Source organism: Vulpes lagopus, chromosome 1 (assembly GCF_018345385.1).
Source record: "Vulpes lagopus strain Blue_001 chromosome 1, ASM1834538v1, whole genome shotgun sequence".
Lineage (NCBI taxonomy): Eukaryota > Metazoa > Chordata > Mammalia > Carnivora > Canidae > Vulpes > Vulpes lagopus.
Window position 1 is genome coordinate 11,477,042 of NC_054824.1, and position 20,695 is coordinate 11,497,736.

Genomic DNA, 20,695 nt, shown 5'->3' on the forward strand with positions numbered 1-20,695 from the left:
TCAGACTTGGGTTGCAAATCCAGGTTACTACCTGTCCTTCTAACCAACTGATTATAAATTAGAGGTTCCTATGACCTCCTCCTTGGGTTCAATTAATTTGCTAAGAGCAGCTTTCAGAACTCAGTGAAACATTTTACTTACTAGATCACCAGTTTACTGTAAAAAGATATAACTCAGAACAACCAGATGGAAGAGAAGCATAGAGCAAGCAATGTATGAGGAAAAGATGAGAGCTTCTATGCCTCTTCCAGGTGTCCCATTCTCTTCACATCTCAATGATTTTCACCAACCCAGAAGCTCTCTGAATTCTGTCCTTTCAGGATTTTTATGGAAACTTCATTACATAGGCATGATTGATTAAATCCTTGCCTATTGGTGACATTCAACCCCTAGTCCTTCTCCCCTCCCCAGAGGTGGGACTAGAAGTTCCCAACTCTCTAATCACATGGTTAGTTCTCTTGGCAACTGTCCTCCATCCTCAGATGCTTCCAGAAGTTACTCCATTCACGTAACAAAAGACACCTTTATCTCTCTCAATGCTTAGGAAATTCTATGGACTTTTGGGAGCTGTGAGCCAGGAACTGTAAATGAAGATCAAATATATATCAGAACTATATTATGATTACCTAGATGATGAAATGTATATTTCTTACAAATCACAATATTGCCTATGCATTTAAGGTTCCTCCATGTCTTATTGTGACTTCAGAGCAGATTTCTTTGTAGCACTGAATAATAAATATCCCATCTGGATATACCAGTTTATCCATTTACCTACTAAAGAACATTTTGGTTGCTTCCAAGTTTTCACAAATACGAATAAAGCTGCTGTAAACATAACTGAAGCTGTTCGTGTGGAAATAAATTTTCACTTCCTTCAGGAAAGTACCGAGAAGTGTGATTGCTGGATCACATGTTGATAGTATGTTCAGTTTTGTAAGAAACCACCAAACTCTCTTCCAAAGTAGCTACACCATTTTGTATTTCTCCCAGAATTGAATGAGAATTTATGTTGCTCCACAAGCTCATCAGCATTTGGTGTTGTCAGTATTCTGGATTTTGGCCATTCTAATAAGTTTGTAGAGGTATCTCATTGTTTCTATTTGCATTTCCCTGGTGACAAATGATGTGGGGCATCTTTTCATATGCTTATTTGCCATCTGTATATCCTCTTTAATGCCGCGTCTGGTAAGGTCTCTGCCCATTCTTTAATTATTTTCTTACAGTTGATTTTTAAGGGTTGTCTATTTTGGATAATAGTCCTTTATTAGATTTCAAAATTCTTTTCCTTATTCTTCTTTTCCTCTTTTGGACTTTTCAGTTACATAGATGTTAGGTCTTTTAATTTTGTGCCACAGTTACCTAAGACTCTGACTATTTTTTCCCCCAATTGTAAAAATCTTATTTAGGTGAATGAATTTCACTGATCTAGCATTAAGTTTGTTGGCTTTCTTTTTTTTTTTTTTAATTTTTATTTATTTATGATAGTCTCAGAGAGAGAGAGAGAGGCAGAGACACAGGCAGAGGGAGAAGCAGGCTCCATGCACTGGGAGCCTGATGTGGGATTCGATCCCGGGTCTCCAGGATCGCGCCCTGGGCCAAAGGCAGGCGCCAAACCGCTGCGCCACCCAGGGATCCCGTTTGTTGGCTTTCTTATATTGCCATTCCATTCTGCTATTAAGCCCATCCAGTATTTAAGTTTCTTCTTCTCCTTCCTTCTTCTCCCCCTCCTCTTCCTCCTCCTCCTTCCCTACCCCCTGGGGATGTATTTTTCAGTTCTAAATTTGCACATGGTTCTTTTCAATATTTTGTATTTCCCTGAAATCTATCGATTTTCATTCATTGTTAGTGTAGTTTTATTTTGCCTGATTAGTGTATTATAATATTAAACCTAAAGTTTTTATCTGGAAACTTCAATATTACTGTCATTGTGGGATTAATCTTTGTTGATTTTTTAAAAGATTTTATTTATTTACTCATGATAGTCGCACACACACAGAGAGAGAGGCAGAGACAGAGGCAGAGGGAGAAGCAGGCTCAATGCAGGAAGCCATGTGGGATTTGATCCCGGGTCTCCAGGATCGCACCCTGGGCCAAAGGCAGGCGCCAAACTGCTGCACCACCCAGGGATCACTGATTTTCTTTCTCTTGAGAATGAGTCCATTTGTCTGAGTTCTTCATGTGTTGAGTACTTTTGCTTTTTCTTATACATCATAAATATTTCTTTTTGGGAACTCTGGTTTCTGTTATATTCTGAGAGGTATTGATATTTTGGGTTTAATAGACAATTGTCTTGGTTAGCTCAAATACAAACTTTTTATTTTAATTTTGTTTATTTGGCAGGGAGAGAATGAAAGTGGGAGTGCACAAGCAGGTGGAGTGGCAGGCAGAGGCTGAGGGAGAGGGAGAAGCAGGCTCCCCTCTGAGCAGGGAGCCCAACTTGGGGCTATATCCCAGAACTCTGGGATCATGACCTGAGCTAAAAGCAGACCCTTAAGCAACTGAGCAACCCAGGTGCCCCTACAAACTTTTTTTTTTTTAATTGAGATGTATGGCAATTGAATGCTAACTTCAAATTTTGAGAAGTCTGATCTTCAAATGTGTGATTCAAGGGTCAGAGACGTGGATCAAATTTTACATGTAGAATCTAATGTTTCCCTTTACTGGCTCATTCCTTTCTGAGATTCCCCCACTCCCCATCTCACTCTCTGGCAGCCCTAGGTGCTACAGGCTTTTTTCCTTAGATTCATTCACCAAGAAAGATGGTTGACTTTCTCCTGAGGTTTTAGCCACCCTGTACCACCCTGCATCTGTTGCTGTCCTCCGAGCAAAGTTGTAAAGTGTAAAACTTGCACTTTGGAGGAAGCTGATTGCTTCCTCCAAGTTTTGACTTATTTCTGAAATCTACCTGCTTTGTTCAATTGATTTTTTAGCCAATGATGTTAAAAATACATGATTAACTTTATGTATTATAGAAAATACTTAATTATGCTGATTTTTCTTATATATAAATATTTATAGTATTTAATTTAGTAAAGTAAGGAAATAAAGTAGCAGAATAATATGTATCTTGTCAAATTGGTACAAGCATAAATAATACACATAAAGTAAGGAAATAAAGTAGCAGAAAATAATATGTATTTTGTTAGTTTGGTATAAGCATAAATAATATACAGAATATCAGATATAAAATAGGTGTTCAGCCAGTGGTAGATCCTTATCTTTGGCTGTAAGTTGATTTGAAGGAAGCCATTACTTATTTTGTTTAATAAATCCAACAAGACAATGTTGCTGGATCCACTGACATTACAATAAGAAGGGATGACTGTTAGGGAAAGTAGATTCAAATTTCTTCTGGAATGATGATCCTCCTGGGGAGGATTTTGGACTGAAACTGTGCCACTGAAGAAACTCAACAGACCTCTAGTTCTACCAGATTCTTCGAACTTTACTAGAACTCTAAGGGCAGGTAAAGGAAGTTTTTCATTGACCTTTCCATATTTCTGGGTGTGTTTAACCTGCATCCTCAGCTTTGATTAATAAACATTATACACTTGGTTGTGTTGTTTGAATACCCAAAAGGTTCACACCATTTTTTAGTTTGTTTTGCTTTCAGTCAATGAAGTGAGATCGATTTGGCTACTTAACAAGGGGACATACTCTATTGCCAAAGTCCCTATATATATCTATGTTCGATTTTGAGCTAAGCAATACAAATAATTTGTGGATGCATGCATGCCGGTGTGTGTGTTCATTCATACTAGCGGATACCTTTTTAAAGGATATTTGATCTATACATTCTAGTCTTTAGTTTCCACTCTAAGCCCAAACTGAAGGAAATGTCTAATTACCCTTGGGTAACAAGAAATAAAATTACATCATTCTATGTTATTCCAAGGGATACTTGCTACAAAATTTTATCTAAGTTAATATAATTCCAAAGCTAATGCATTGTAATCAAAGCAGAATTATACATGGTAAAGATTATAGGAATACCCTTGTTTCATAAAACCCTGAAATGGTCTTGGGACTTGAAGCAGATTTGTTTCAGCAGAGTTCAGAAGCTGGCCAGGAAACATAAATTGCTGAGAGATTGTAAAAACCACATTGGAGTTGGGCCAGATATTACCCCCTGAATTAAAAGAGTAATTTAAAAATCAGGACACCACTTTATATTTTTTAACCAGTAGCTAACATAGGGGTTTCAGATAGGGAGAAATATATTTTGATTAATTTTGCCCTTTTCAGAGGGAACCTGGCTGCTTTGTCCTTCGCCAGCTGGAGTTTATGTAAGGCCTTATGGAGCAAGTCAGCCAACAGGGAGTTACAATAATCTAATCTTTGTGGCCTGGATACTGCCTTGCGTGAGCTGCTTGCTTAAGTAAAGCGTTTTTCGGTTCCCCATAAGGGGGACTGAGAACACAAAAGTTTTGCACTGGTTTCCGCTGTGTGCCCACACTTGTCTAAGGAAGTCAAGATCCTTATTTACTCCTATTTGCCAATTCCTTGAACGTTCTGGTTAGGGAGAAAAGCAATAGAAGCTGTTAATATAACTGATATCTCTCTATATAATAAATAGCCATGATGTCCTAAATTTAGGAGAGAATTAAGGTCGGCATCAATTTTCCATTGGCTGATTAATCCTGATTGGCACAATTTTTTTTGATTGGCACAATTTTTAATAAAATGTAGATTACCTCTGCTGTATGCCCAGGTTTGTGCTGTATGCCAAGGTTTGTGCACTTGAGATTTTGCCTGAATTATTTTAAATTTTATACATCTTCTTTGTTTAGCTTCCTTACTTGTCTAAGAACATTCTGGATACTATGTCCAATGTTGGTTTTTTCCCTGAGACTAACACTCAAATCTATTGGCTGTTTCATCTGGGATTGCCTTTAGAGTTGTGCCAACACAAAATTTGCCACCAGTCACTACCCTCACTCATGGCCAGTTTCTAGAACAATTTCTATCAGAGTGCATATTATCCAACATTCTTGTTGACCAGATGAAAATTTCTTTATAAAGAAGAAATATTTTGTTGCTTGGTGCACACTATGTAGCAAAAATATATGACCTATTAACCCCAACGTGTAGCATGGACCATTTTCTCACCTAAAGAAATAAGATGACTTCCTGACATGTATACTCTGAGATATTCCATACCAAAATGCAGTTATACATCAAGGAGCAAAGCTATAGTCACTTTGGGTAGAATTTACAGACTACAATCATCTACGTTCTTTACCTTTATCTAACAGAAGTTCCACATTTTCTTAAATCTGTAACATTCCGTAATTAATTTAGGACTTTATTATATTTAATCCTTATAAATGTGGATATAGATTTAATCTTTATGAATGTGGATAACACTGACTTTAATGCTCTTTATACCATTTTATTCAATCTAGTCATTTGTATTTACCACTTAGATCTTTTTTCCTTGAGAAGGAAAAGTAATAAATTAGGCCTTTTGTTTTAGATATTAAATAATGCTGCCCCTATACCACAATCAAAGATATATTTGGGTTGAACCAACAAGAAATTGTTCTATTAGCTATAATATGCTACCTGTATAACATAAAGGATAAAACACTGATATGTTAGCATGATTTCAACTTCTCATTCATTATGAACAGTTTTCTTGTTGATAATGCTTCCACTCCCTGGATCCACTGACTGCTTTCAGTAGTTTTTATTAACTTTAATTATCTAAAAAAATCCTGATTAATTAATGTTTGTTTGTTGTCTCTTGCTTGGTATGGAATGGGAAGCTTTTAAAATAAAATGATGACATGAAAATGGGGACCCAGGAATACCCTCCTTCAGCACTCCGCAGGAACATCTCCTTTCACAGTTCTCAAAGAAACAGCATAAACTATAGTGGCACTTTATTGTTAACTAGGGTTCTTACCCCACCTTACCAATGTGTAACCCCAATAAATGGGATAGACCATAAGAAAGTTTTATTTTTTTATTTTTTAAAGATTTTATTTATTTATTTATTTATTCATTCACTCATTCATTCATTCATTCATTCATGAAAGACACACACACACACACACAGAGGCAGAGACACAGGCAGAGGGAGAAGCAGGCTCCATTTAGGGAGTCCAATGTGGGACTTGATCTGGGGACTCCAGGATCATACCCTGGGCCAAAGGCAGTCACTAAACTGCTGAGCCACCCAGGGATCCCAAGAAAGTTTATTTTGATTAGGCTAGGTGACCAAGCACTATCTCCCCTTTATACACAGATCTGAATTTGAGAACTTACCATGATAACAAAAATCCAATCAACCAAAAAACTCTACCAAAAAGCAGAACACCTGCATGGGGAAAATGGTCTAAGAGAAATCATAGGATGCCCCATTACCTCTGCAACTTTACCATGATTACCTCAATGCATGTTCAACTACTTGCTCCTGTGGGCTGTAACCAAGAGCCTTGGAGCACTTGAAATGACTTCACCAGAGTATTGTTTTCACAAAGCTACTCTCTGGAGACGACCGTCTCCACATTCATTCCATTGCTCTGTATAATGTTTTACCCCGTCAACTCTTCTGTTCTTTTAGATCTTTCATTTTCTCTCCATGTTTGCCTTTTCCCTTCTTCACATTCTTCATTCAGATCCCAAGCCATAGCCTGTCATCTCAACAACCTTTGGCAATCATCTTTAACAACCTCAAATCTGATGTGACCTTCTTGTTTAAAACAACTTTATGATTTCCTCTTGCCTCAGGATAAAGTACCTGTACAAGTTTCAAAAAGATCCTTTAGGATGTGGCCCTTTCAACCTCCCACCTTATCCTTTATCACTGTTGTCACACACAGACTGCTGCAGCCAAAATGATGCCTTTTTTCAGTTCCTCTACCATGTCCTGCCCTCTCTTGCTTCCCAGCTTTTGCAAAAGCTGTTTCTTTCAGCAATGTCATTGCTTCTGTGTCTTCTCCAGGAAGCTAACTTCTGCATCCTGTATGTGCAGCTCTAAGAAATGTTTCCAGACTTTTACTTCTCTGGCACAGGTTATATCCTTCCTTATAGCATCCACTATTTTCTTATACTGGTATTTATTGAGCTGCAGTATAATTGATTCTTCAATTGGCTGCCCTCCCTCAGCTGCGGTAAGCTGTGTGAAACCTGACTGTGTCCTTTAGCCTCGCATGTAGCAGGCACTCTGTAAAGTTGAATATATCAGTAAATTTGAGAATGTCAACAAGATTATATAATTGGTTCAATATCATGCATTAATGAAGTTATGGAAAGCAAGATGTGGCCTCAGGATGATTAACTTCAATACCTTTGCACATAATGGACAAACTACAGTACCTTGTTATTACTAGATTTTGGAGTTAGAGGAGGATTAGGTGTATGCTCCCATTTATAGAACTCTAATCTTCCCACATTCATGATTTTTGAGCAGTACACACAAATCCAGAATTACAATTATCTTTGTAGATATTTTTCTATTTATAAGTACCTAAAACTTCTTTAATTTTATACCCAGTGAGAAAAAATATTTCTCTGTATTCTCATGTTTCATGTCAAGTGTTCTCAAAACTTGAAGGCTCCACAGGCAATTATTATTGAGGCTGACGGTCCTAGGTCCATGCTTCCTAAAAGACTTATCCTTTAATTTTCTCTAGGACCTATAGCCTCTGAATTACAGTACGAAGTGTTTTATAGTTTAAGACGGACTTTCACATGCTGCTTTTATTTAATCCTCAAAACAACCCCTTAGAAGGCATTATTATCCCTGAGTTATAGCTGATGCCTGTACACATTTTTAACAGCCATCTAAAATACACTGTGTTCTATCTTTGTTTCTTTTGTATATCAAAATATAATGTAAGGTTTCATGATACTTTATATTATAACTGTATTACTTATGAACTAGATTTTTCCGTCACTTAAAAAACCCCAAGAAGAAGATATATATTCATGGAGATATAAGAGTTTTTTGCCTTCTTATCTCCGTATGGGACAGAAAGATAAAAATGCAGCTTTTCCTTTTTATAATGTTACTTTGAAGTAATCACCTGACACAATTAATCCTAAGCAGCAGAAGAGTACCAGGCTGTACTTACATTCCTGAGGGACTCACCAAACTTGCTTGGTACTTTCAAGGTCAGAAAATATGACTTGTCTTTGTCTCCTTGCAGAGAGAGAGTTTGCTCCATTAATTTTAACGAAGGGGAAATCAGCATAAATTCCACAGATTAACAGTGGTCTATAAATTTGCTCTGATCAACAGTATATTTATTGTGCAGCAGATTTTCCCTATATTTGTCTGTAGTTTTCCACTTACCTTAAATATACAGAGGAAATATAACTTTTTTTTTTTCATGGAAATTTCGGAAGTAACATTTCAGTAATCACAGGTGCCCAGAACCAAAGTATGCCTGTTAAACTGCTCACTAGGGAAGTCAAGTCTTCTTTCCTCTCATTACTGTAGTATCATTTCTTGAGATCCAAGAGTTATGAGTTTGTACTTCCATTAGACTGTTGACAAATATGTAGATTAGCCATATGTATATAGATTTGCTATATATGTGTATATATATTCTTATTTTGCATACTACTTTATATAAACTTTCATGCAGGTATGTATAAATTTAGTTATAGGAGTGAATTGCTTGGTTTATAGAAGTTTCTGCAGTTGGTGAAAAATGTTGGTACTAAAGCCATTTTTAGAAATGTTCAATGCTGGACCCCTGGGTGGCTCAGCAGTTGAGTGTCTGCCTTTGGCTCAGGGTGTGATCCTGGATCCGGGGATCGAGTTCTGCATCAGGCTTCCTGTGAGGAGCCTGCTTCTCCCTCTGTCTGTGTCTATGTGTCTCTCATGAATAAATAAATAATCTTTAAAAATAAATGTTCAGTACGTTAGCGTGCCTGGGTAGCTCAGTCTGTTGAGTGTCCAACTCTTGATTTCAGCTCAGGTTAGGATCTCTCTGGTGGGATTGAGGCCCATGTTGGGCTCCACTGAAGGCTGCATCTTCTCTCTTTCCTTTTCCCTGTGCCCCTCTTCCCCACAAGCACTCTAAATAAATTAATTTAATTTAAAAAAGTGTTCAGGGCTTTATTGTTTTTAAAAGATTTCTTTGAGAAAGAGAGAGAGAGAGAATCTAAAGCACAGGGCTCCATCTCACAATCCTGAGATCATGACCTGAGCTGAAACCAATAGATGGGCACTCCTGCAGTAACTTTTTAAATAAGTTCCTGGTTTGAGTAGCATCCCTACACAATCACATTCACATTTCTGAGGGTTATTTTTCTAAAACATAGGTCTGGTGAAATTATTTCCTTAAAGACCTTTGGAGTCTCCTCCTTGCTTCAGGGATGCTGAACTGTCACCTTAGCAGGAACCTCAACAAGTAGGCCCAGTCCACCTCTTTAGCCTTAAGTGCAGCCAGCATTTCTTTAATGAATATGCACTTTTCATGATTTGTAACTATATTTATGCAGCTACCTCTCCTTCAAGCACAGTTCACATTTGATCTCTGTAATGTCTTTCTCAAGTTCCCAAAGTAAAATTTAGCATTTCCTCTTCTCCTTTAACATAGCATCTTGCTCAAAATTTATTTATAAGTCATTCTATTGTAATAGGCTTGTTAATTTGCTTATTTGATTTTACTTGTCCTTACAACCGGCTTGCAATTTCCCTAAGAACATGGATTATATGAACTTCTTTGACTTCCCATTTTTAGTACAGGGCCTACTTGTCATATAGTATGTGATCACTCAGAGCTGTCTGAACTAAATAGAATAAAGCCTGTGTATTTTTTGTCTAACACTTGTTCTTCATTATTCATCTTAAAAAAGAATTACAATGGGAAAAGTAAGTCTTTTGAGAAATTAATGCTTTAGTATAGCCTTTGCCTCATTAAAACAACCAAATCACAGACCAGTACCAAGAAGGGGACATTAACTGAGAGATTTGTCCTCATCATGTAATGATATTGAGCAGCTGATGTATGTGTATCTCGGGAACTTGAGGAAACGGGAGGAAGTAGATACATCAGTTGGGATCTTATTATTTCAAGTAAAAGTAACCTGCTTATTTAAGGTAAAACCTAGAGGTATCTTATGGAAACTAAGAGGAAGTGGCCACCTTGGTCTCAGAAAAATTTGAAAAGATCTGGAACACTTTCTGGTCCTTTCACCTCTACCCATTTTTGTGAGCCTATTTTATTCTCTTCATACTGCAGGTCAGTTTTCTCTGTTGTGATATGGTGACTAATACCTGTCAATCAAAATAATAACCAGATTAACACCGCATCATTAAATTTTAATTTTAAACTCTTACAGGGAGCAAATTTGGCCCAGCTTGAACAAGATGATGAGCTCTGGACCAGTTATGTCTAAGAGTGCAGAATGGTCACTTTTGGTTCAGGGATTGCTCTTCCCACTCCAACATGTGGAATTTCTAGAAAGAAGATGCTACTGCTAAAAACAGCCTTTGGTAGATGTGGATAAAAGATTGTTTCTTTTAGAAAAAAATATTTATTTATTCATGAGAGACAGAGACAGGCGGAGACATAGGCAGAGGGAGAAGCAGGCTCCATGCAGGGATCCCGATGTGGGACTCGATCCTGGGACTGTGGGATCAAGACCTGGCCAAAGGCAGATGCTCAACCACTGAGCCACCCAGGGGACCCAAAAGATTGATTCTTTATCATTATGATATAAAGCACTTTTTAAAATTTGGATACATTTGGATAAATATTATGCTCTTCTTAAATGTTAAAGCAATAAACAAAAATATGAGTCACTAAAATTGAATCAAACCATTGGTAGCAAATGTTCCTCAGTTTTAAAAATGCACACATTCCTTCAACCCCCTCTTGGCCCTTAAGACGAGTTATGACACATTTATTTTTCCTTCCCATTTCCATGAAGAAATTTCCACTGTACTTTACAGAAGAGGAACTACTGGAAAGATAACATGACCCTTTTATTCAATTTTTCATTCTTTTTCAGGCAAAGGAGTAATTTGCCAGTTTGATTAATGATATGGGACGGGAGGGTTGCTCTCCATTGTGTCTCAGTGTGTACAGGGCAGTAACCACCTCCTTTTGCTCCTGCCCTCTTGTCAGTGGTCCTAGGAGATTGGTCCAGGGCCATCTGAGAAACAGGGAAGGGGTGTGGTTTTCTTTCTGCTCTTGGAGCTCAACAGATAAGTAGATTCTCCTTGAGTAGAATTGGGGAAGAAGTGTGTGCATTTTGAAAATTTTATTTTCTTATAAGGTTCGGGTTGCGTTTTCTGTTTCAACTGTGTCAGGACTAAAACTACCATTGTTTCCACTTTGACATTAGATCATATCTGAATAGAAGTCTGATTTATTAGCTTTGATAAGTCCCAAAATAAGGTACATAAGCCAGAAAACCCTTTGAATGGTCTCAAACATTCATTTTGGAAACAAACTAACAACTTTAATTTATTAGATTTACTCAATTTTTTCCAGTTACAGAGTGAAAGCCATGTGTTGTTCACCAGTGACAGATTCATTTTTCAATTGGCACAGGCCTGAATGCCAGGAAAGGCTTTGCTGCTGATTTTGACTTAAGTAGCATGGCTAAAGGCATAGTATCACCAAAAAGGAAAGGCTCTTAAGTTCCAGTAAAGACTTGCCTTAATAAAGGAACACTTCTTTTTTTTTTTTTTTTTTTTTTAAGGCTCTAAGTTTTGCTAGGTGAGCTATATTGGCTTCTTCTAATGCATTTTTTCCCTCATAGTATTGATCCCAGACCAAGAACGTCAGCCTCAGCTAGGGACTTATTTGAAATGGATTTTCTGGCTCTGTTCCAAGAGGTTCTGAGTTAGTGAGTCAAGAGCGGGGTTCAAAAATCTGGGGGAGGTGATTTTGGTTTTTAACATTATCTTATACCTTTGAATTTACTTTGATATTTAGGAGGGAAGATGAAATAATCTTTAGATATCAGTTTTTCCCTGAGAAGGTGTAGGGCCATTAACATTGTTGAAATTTGGGAAATTTTGCTTTTGTTTTCTCACATTTTGCTATTGTAATTTTATGACGATTTATGGACTCAATTATCTTGGGGGAATGGTAATTGAAAGTTCACTGAGTATAATTTAAAATGGGAAATAGGTTGGAGAGTGGGCCTTGTTCTCCTCGACCTCCTATTTCAGAATCTTGGCTTTACCCTAGACCATTGAATCAGAACCTGCTTTTTAACAAAACTCTTAGATGGTTCATATGCCATTACTATTTCTAAAAGTGCTGATTTACTTTCTCCAAACTTCCAAGATAGTAAGAATTATATGGTGTGATTTTATAAAAATGTGGATGTTCAATATCTATCCTGCTACTTCAGAATCTGTAAGGGAGGATCCTGGAGAAATATGGGAATCATTGGAAGCCCATCTCTCACAGAGTAGAACAGCACTTTGCAAATATAATGGTGTGTTCATATCCCATAGGGATCTTGCTAACATGCAGGCTCTGAGTCAGTAGGTCTCAGCTGGAGCCTGAAATTTTGCATTTCCAGCAAGCTCCCAGGTGATGCCCATGCTGTTGAACCATAGGCAACACTTGGTAGCAAAGTCAGAACATAAGGGCTAGTGGGTTTGAAACAGTGAATAACTTTCACAGATGTGTCTGATGTGTCTGTCTTTTGAACACTCTTGGTGTACTAAGGTCTAGATTTATAGAGTGCATGTTAGTCTGCTTTGGGGCCAATTTCAAATAGTCAACTCCAACCCAAATTGATGAAAAAGCTGTTGTGTTGATCCGTATATGTTTGACTCTTGCATTTGTAATAGAGTTGAGAGTGTGTATGTTTTTATCTGTTGGCTTTTTTTTTTTTTTTAAGATTTATTTATTTATTTGGGAGAGAGTGAGAGAGAGCAAGAGAGTGAGAGAAAGAGAGAAAGCAAGCACAAAGCAGGAGAGGCAGAGGGAAGAGGGAGTGAGAATCTCAAGCAGACTGCACTGAGCTTGAAGCCTGATGCAGAGCTTGATCCCAGGATCCAGAGGTCACAACCTGAGCTGAAACCAAGAGTAAGATGCTTAATTGACTGAGACACCACCCAGGTGCCCCATATATGTGTGTTGATTTAAACCCAAGCAAGGCTTAATGCAGTGTTACAGTTACAGATATTCAGTCAAGACTCACTTCCAAATTTCCTCTTCTTCCCAGACAGTAAGACTGATTAAACTTCTAGAGGATCCCTGAGTGGCTCAGTGGTTTGATGCCTGCCTTCAGCCCAGGGCGTGATCCTGGATTCTGGGCATCAAGTCCGGTGTTGGGCTCCCTGCATGGAGCCTGCTTCTCCCTCTGCCTCTCTCTCTCTCTCTCTCTCTCTCTCTCTCTTTGTGTCTGTAATGAATAAATAAATAAATAAAACCTTTAAAAAAATAAAATAAACTTCTTTTCCATCATGTCTTCCAATAAGCTGTTTAGTTTTACCTAGGTACATTCACGTGACCTAAGATTTTTGCTAGACAGTTCTGAGGCCAGCTTTAATGTGGTCAATGCCTGCCTCTGCTTGAATCAGAGGAGAGAAATAAACATTTGATAACATTTTGCTATTCCTTTAAGGAGTGAGAGTTTCCACTGAGAGAAATTCTGGGAACATTTGTAAGAGGAGGCATGCAAAGTCATTAAATTATGGGTCCCCAAGGCCCAGTTCAGCTATGCTGGTGGCACAGAGTTGGAGAATCTAAAATAGAAGAAAAAGCAGGAGAACTGTGATGAGGTTTTTGTATATAAGTATTTGCTGGGCACTGGTGATCTGTACAGGAAATGCAAATACTTTGGAGAAAAGCAGAGAGTCTGTGGAAGAAGGGAAAGTGTATTTTCTGTGTGTGTGTGTGTGTGTGTGTGTGTGTGTGTGTGTGTGTTTTCTAGAAGGAAATTATTTGGCATAAAAGTTTGGAGGGAGGGGAGGACTTCCGGGTTAGCTCCACCTTTTGGAAAAGCAATGAGTGGGGAGGCCTTAGCAAGAAAATGAACCATAACCCAGGTATTGAAATTGCACAGCAGAGCATTTTTTTAAAATTAGGATTCATATTTTGGGAACTTGTTGAAGATATTATTCAGCTATTTCCTAAGCCAGCTTTTGGTTGCTGTTGTTGTTTTATTCAGGTACTTTTTTTTCTCTCAAGAATTAGGAGACATTCAGAGGCTGAATGTTCAAAAACAACCAGTGAAGTATGGCCTTTACTAAAACAGTTTGCAAATGAAATATAGGAAAGAGAAGATTCAAAATAACAAACAAGGGAGTTAAGGAGTAGTAAGTAGCTGATAATAGAATAAGATAGAGGATAACTGACTAAGAAAGCAGAAATAGGGTAGTCATGAATCGAGAAACTTGCTGAGCTAGTTCCTTGTATGAAATCAAGTCCGTGTTCATATGAACACGGTTGTGGTTGAGTTCTATGACAATGGTTTACATTTTGTACCTATAGAGGACACTATTAGATAATAGGCTTGAGTAATGGAAACTTGATCAGCGCAAAAAGGCCCTCGGTGACCCCCTGGCTGAACACAGACTGGCTTTTCAGGTGATTCACCTCAAGATATCCATAGGTCCTAACTAACCAATGGGCTACTTACACTCAGGCACAGTTACCAAAAAAGGGAGAATTCCATGTATGGCCATATGTCTGCTTCTTCCTCCTTCAAAAGCAGCCCCCATCCACTACCTCATTGCAGTCTCTCCTCTGCTGTCCTGCTCACTGCTTCCTTAGAGTATTCGGTAGACTTCTGTATCCTTTTTCCCGTCTCGGGTGAATACTTTCACCACCTGGGCCACCACTGGCTTTTACTCAATCATGGCCCCAGATTTAGGGGACCCCATCCAATCAAGAGAAACACCACATGTTGACACCACAGGACCTAGGAGTTTTCATTTTTATTTTTGCTTAATAAAAACCCGAGTGTCATTTATATTAAATGGTATGTTAATATAGCATATTAAATGATATTTAGCTCAGCTATTTACTGTTATTAAAATTATTCAATGATTTCTTATTATTTAAAAAGAGATACAAGGAACAAAAATTTATTGAGCACTGTCAAGGTAATTTGACAAATTTTAGTTGCACAGAATCCATTATCCCTTCTTGAGTGTACCTCATTTCCTAGTGGGCAAATAATTCTTCCTAACTGTATGTAGACTTTCTAGGATGGCAGTTCTATACAAAGTCTTCATCATGGAAGATTAATCAGGAGCTCTGTCCCAGAAATTTGAATCTCAAGCAATTGATGCAAGTCTGAGAATGAATGTTTAGAAGTTATTTGCTCCCCCTTGTCCCTTTGACTAGAGTTTCAAACAGGGAGAGATTTGCTGGGATTCTTACTTCCTATGTGTTTCTCTGCTTTCTGGAGCATCCATTGTTTCTGCTGAGTCCCAAGCCTGATCCTCTACGCTTCCTCCTCTATGTCCCAAATATTCTTCCAGTAAATTTTGCATAAATTAGCCATTTTATAGTTCTTGTCAGTAAGAACCTATCCTGTACAGCACAAGACAAAATAAACATTTTTATTTATATTGTCCATTGAAGATTTGGTTTAGACTCCAAAAGATTGATTCAGTATGCAATTCCCATAGAGTATAATTTATATTTAGAATTAATATTTACATATTACATATATACACATTTGCCATGTGTTCATCATCCTTCCCTTTGTCTCCTAAAGGAAAAAAATCAAGAGCACACACTCAATTGCAGTTTGTGAAATATGAGTCACAGCATAATGAATTTAGCTCAGTGCACATATGAGATGTCAGAGGAACCATAATTTCTTCTTAATATTTATATATGCTATTTGCAGTTTTATAGTGTGTATGTATTGTTTGTATAACCAGAATAATAAGCTATTTTACTGAAAAAAATTAGAAAGTAAAATCTTCAAAAATAATAGACATATTAGATATTAGCTTTTTGACATATTACTATATACTTAGCAGGATTTATTCTACATTCCTTAAACAGGAGTGACATTCTTACCTCTATTTTCCTCTAGTTCCATTTATTTATTGATTTACTTACTTATTTATTTTTTTCTCTAGTTCTTAACTCTATTTCTTGTTCTCTCAGTTTGTTTAAAGCCTACTTTAAGAAATCATCTGGGAATTAAAAACTACAATTATTAGAAAGCAAATGCCAGTAAAATTATTAGTGATAGAAAATTGGATATGTGAATGGCTAGAGGTGTTAAAATAAATGGAGAATTGCTAAGTCTGTAAGGATTTGCTACACGTAGGGCAAAATCATGCATATCTATTGTAAGGGTAAATACAATTTAAAATATGAGACTTAATTTCTTGCCTTGCCTTGTCTTCCAGCATTTATTTTAGAATTCTTGTAATTGTAAATGCTTTCTCTGTCTCATTGAAATGCATGTAAATTTTTTTAAAAGCTAAATCAAACTCTTGAAAGTTTTAAGAGCCAGGAATGTCTTTCTCAAGGACTGGGGAACCATCTCTTTGAAATGTAAACATCAAGGAAGAATGAGTTCTTACCTCCCAGTTTCTATGGGAGGGTAGACATTAACTTCTGTGGGTGTCCTGCTCACCTTACAAAACTACTTCCTGGCACAAAAATATGAGAAATTTCTTTTTCCTTTGGATAAAGCTTGTTGGCTAGCACAAGTGGTGACCCCAACTACCAGGTAAATTTAATATGAACGAATGGTGCTTCCTGTCCTCTTACTTCAGGACTAGTCATTGTTTATCTTGAAAAAAAAAAATATATAATGCGTTTATTTGCTTGTCTATATAAAGGGGTGAGGCTTTTTTTTTTCCCCTGTCTTTGCAGATTTCTTAGCAGATTGCAATGTGATGCATATCACATTCTGGTTTTACATTTACTAAGTAATAAAATTGTTTTCTTTCTTTTCTGCCTTTGTGGGGAAGTTTTCTGGGTTGGGAGATTTTCTTTTGATTTTTGTTTCCTTAAAACTATGGAAAATAGATAATCATATTTCTAGACTTTTATAACTTTATTAAAGATTAATTATATGGCTTATATAAGAAGAGATTTTAAAGTCAACAGATTTATTAGTTTGCTAAAATAATTTTGTATAAAAATGTTCTTTTAGTCCTTTTAAAATTAAATAATTTTAATGTAATGAATATACATATTTTTGGTGTGTCCTTATAATTGTATACTCACTGAGAAGAGGATCAGTGTGTATACTTAAACAAATAATCCAATATCCACAAATATGTTCATTCCTTTCTGATATCTTGAATTCTTCATTTATGTTTTGGGTAATTATCTAAAAATTTCAAGTAATATTTTTAGAACAGTCTAATTATTAGACTTAATAGACAGATATTTACTGTCTGCTTACTTACCTTGTTAGTATCCTTCTGGGATAAATTTATTATAAAGCCAATGCCAAAACTTAGATCTAGGAATAACATGTATGATTTCTAAATTTGGAATGGAGAAGTTGTCCCTCCTAGCCTATGGTCTTTGAGGCGTCACTAGCAGTTCATTGGATCTTGATAGATTTTGTGTTTTTAGATAGATCCAAATGTACTTTATACAATCCATTTGACAGCAGGTCTGTATTGGATATGTAAGGGCAATGACAAAAAACCAACAACAAAGCAACTGAAATGATCAACAATAGCTACTTGCCCCAGTAAAAAGAAAAATAAGTGGGGGAGTTAATCTACTGAATTATTGTATTTCATATCTGAAAAAAATAAAACATTTTTTCCTAGAGTGAATAATCAAAGCGCTTTGATTGATACTGTTATTGTGAAAATGTTGAAAAAGACAGTTATAATTTGAAACTAACTGCTGTAGAGTCTATATGCAGGGGCAACAATAGTTGCCTAGTAAAGAAAAAGACAATGTACAAATATATGTTTATACAAATTAGGTACCTGTTTCTCTATCAAATCATTACAAAATGTTTAATCCTTCAACAGTGAAGAATACTTATCAGGTAAAAGGAAATGAAAATGAGTTAAGAAATGTATGCAAAATAAAAAATGTAACACATTTTAATGTGGTAGAGAGATGGTATATCTGATTGGATTAATCTCTGAAGTTTTAGTGGCCTGCGTGCTCTGTCTGTGGGGATATGATGTTTGACTACCTCAGGCAAAATTTCATGACAACAAAGACATCTCTAAACAGCTGCCTGATTTTGGACTGCGGCTGACCAATATTAGGAAAGAACTGTTGTTCCTAATAAGAACAGACATAGGTCTCTTTTTCATGCAAATGATTACTTTTAACAGCACTTTGAGTCATAATTCTTCCAAGGATTGATTCTGATTGTATGGGGTTGCTAGGAAACACCCTTCTCTGAACGTGGCTGAAAAGATACTCCTCCTTCACGGTGCAGTTTTTTTAGAATGATAGGTATTAAATTTTAAGATGATGTGTGAATTAAACATTTTCATAAAATTGAAGATAAAAGGTTTTGTTTCCTTGGAAGGATGTAGTTATATAAAGAATTGCTGGCTTAACGTTTAATCTAAAATTTCTACATTTCAATATTGAAGAAGAGACATTTCCTCTACATGGCTGTGTTTTTACTGTGCTACTGTGCATCCACAAACGTGAGAGGATATTAATTAGCATGTTGTTAGAGTGTAAGGGATTTTAATAGCCTAACTGGAAGGGCGCCCACATGTCCCTGGAAAATTATAAGCAGCAATTCACAAGCTATAACAGATAACCAGATGGATAAGTATGGAGTTAATGTTATTTCTTCTGGGACCAGAATGTCAAAATGAATATCTAATTAGGAAGACAAAGCAAAAATAAATCAAGAACCAGTTTTAAGAACAATAAGAATGGAATAAAGTCATCTTAATAAAATAAAAAGTGGAGCTTTGCAATAATTAAATACAAGACAAATATCTGACCACTGTCTCTATTTAAATAGAATATATGAATTCAAATCTTCATTAAGCATTTTAAGAAGATTTATAAGTTGGTGAAATGGGTACCAGGTCTACAAATGAAACAAAGACAAAATTACCTTGCTAGCAGCCATAATAATTGGCCAAGGAATAAGTCATTTTTGCCTGAGAAAAATATAACTCTTGAGGTTTCTTTGAATCCTAAAAAAGAGAGGCATTTATTTGAAATTTATATGTCAATAAATATTTATTACTTGCTTAGGAGATAGAGGTGATTGAAACCTTTTTGTGCTTAAAGATCATAAAATTTACTGGAGATGGTTGAAGTCACTTGGAGAATTAGAGCGTAGCATCCTCTAATTTTAAATAATTATTTTAAGAATTTAGGTTATGTGTATATTCATAAAGCAAGCATATTGTTTTCTCAAGAACTTAATTCCAGTTTCTTTCTTCTCGATTTCAGTATTTTTAAGCCTAAAGAATAAATGCACCTTAATGGCATAAATGTGTTCTAGTTCTAACTCACTGACTTGAAGTATCTTGAGGTCATAAACAAATATGTTTTATTATTTCCATGCTATTTGTAGCATCCTATCTTATTCCACAAAGAAATTTAGGCACACACAAAAATGTATACATCTCGATAGGTAAGTATTGAATGGTGATCACCAAAAGAGAATTTCCAAGATAAGAAAGAGGATAATGAGATTTTTTTTTTTTAAGTTATCCACAGAGGATGGTCAGAACATTTGGTTAAAAGTCAGTGCAGTAGCTCTTTCTTATCTGCAGTTTTAATTACCTTTAGCAAATTGTAGTCTGAAAGTAGATGATCCTCCTTGTGATGAATTGTAAGAAGGCCAGTAGTAGCCTGACATATCACCATGCCTACACCATTCACCTGACTTCATCTCTTCAGGTAGGCATTTTATTATCCCACTTTATCACAAGAAGAAAGGTGAGTATGGTACAAGATATTTTGAGGGAGAGAGACCACATTTGCATAACTTTTATTATAGTATATTGTTATAATTGCTCTGCTTTATTATTATTGTTGTTAATCTCTTACTATGTCTTGTTTATAAATTAAACTTTTATCATATATGTGCATGTGTAGGAAAAATCATAGAATATATAGGGTTTGGCATTATTTGTGATTTTAGGCATCTACTTGGGGTCTTGGAGCATATCCTTCATTGAAGGGGAGAGATTTCAGAGGTAAGGTGGGGGGTTATTGTACTGCACTGTACTTGGGCTTGGGCAGTAGAATCTAAAATTGGGTTTAAATCCATGATCCATCAATTAATGTTGTTATGCTTTGAGGAAAGTATTTACCTCTTAAATAATTATTTTCCTCATCTGCAAATTAGGTAAATAGTATCTCTGCTCTAAAGATCTCTTAAGAGTTAAATGGAGGATGAATGTAAAACACTTAGGAAATTGTTTATCACATGGTAAACATGCAAAAACTGCTAATTGTTATGGTCTGATTTACATAAGTATTGGTTATGAAAATAACCAATGAATGAACCAGTGAAAATATCTGGGAAGTTAGGTAAATTGCATTTCTGCATCATTTTTTTCCTTAATCTCTTTCTTTTTATCTATGCCATGAGCTTTTTAAGTCTGTTACTTTTCACATTATCAGTTTATTGTTCACATTCTTACATATTACATACATTGTCCTTACTACAGAAAAGAACTAGTTGCAAAAAAATGACCATTTCTGCTTTTAAATTCATACTTGGGGCAAGACAGCATCTTTGGCAACATCTTTGTCTTCCTTACATGAATTAATGGAGTCAGTCAGCAGCTTAAAATTCTCCCTTGCACCAGCGTGCC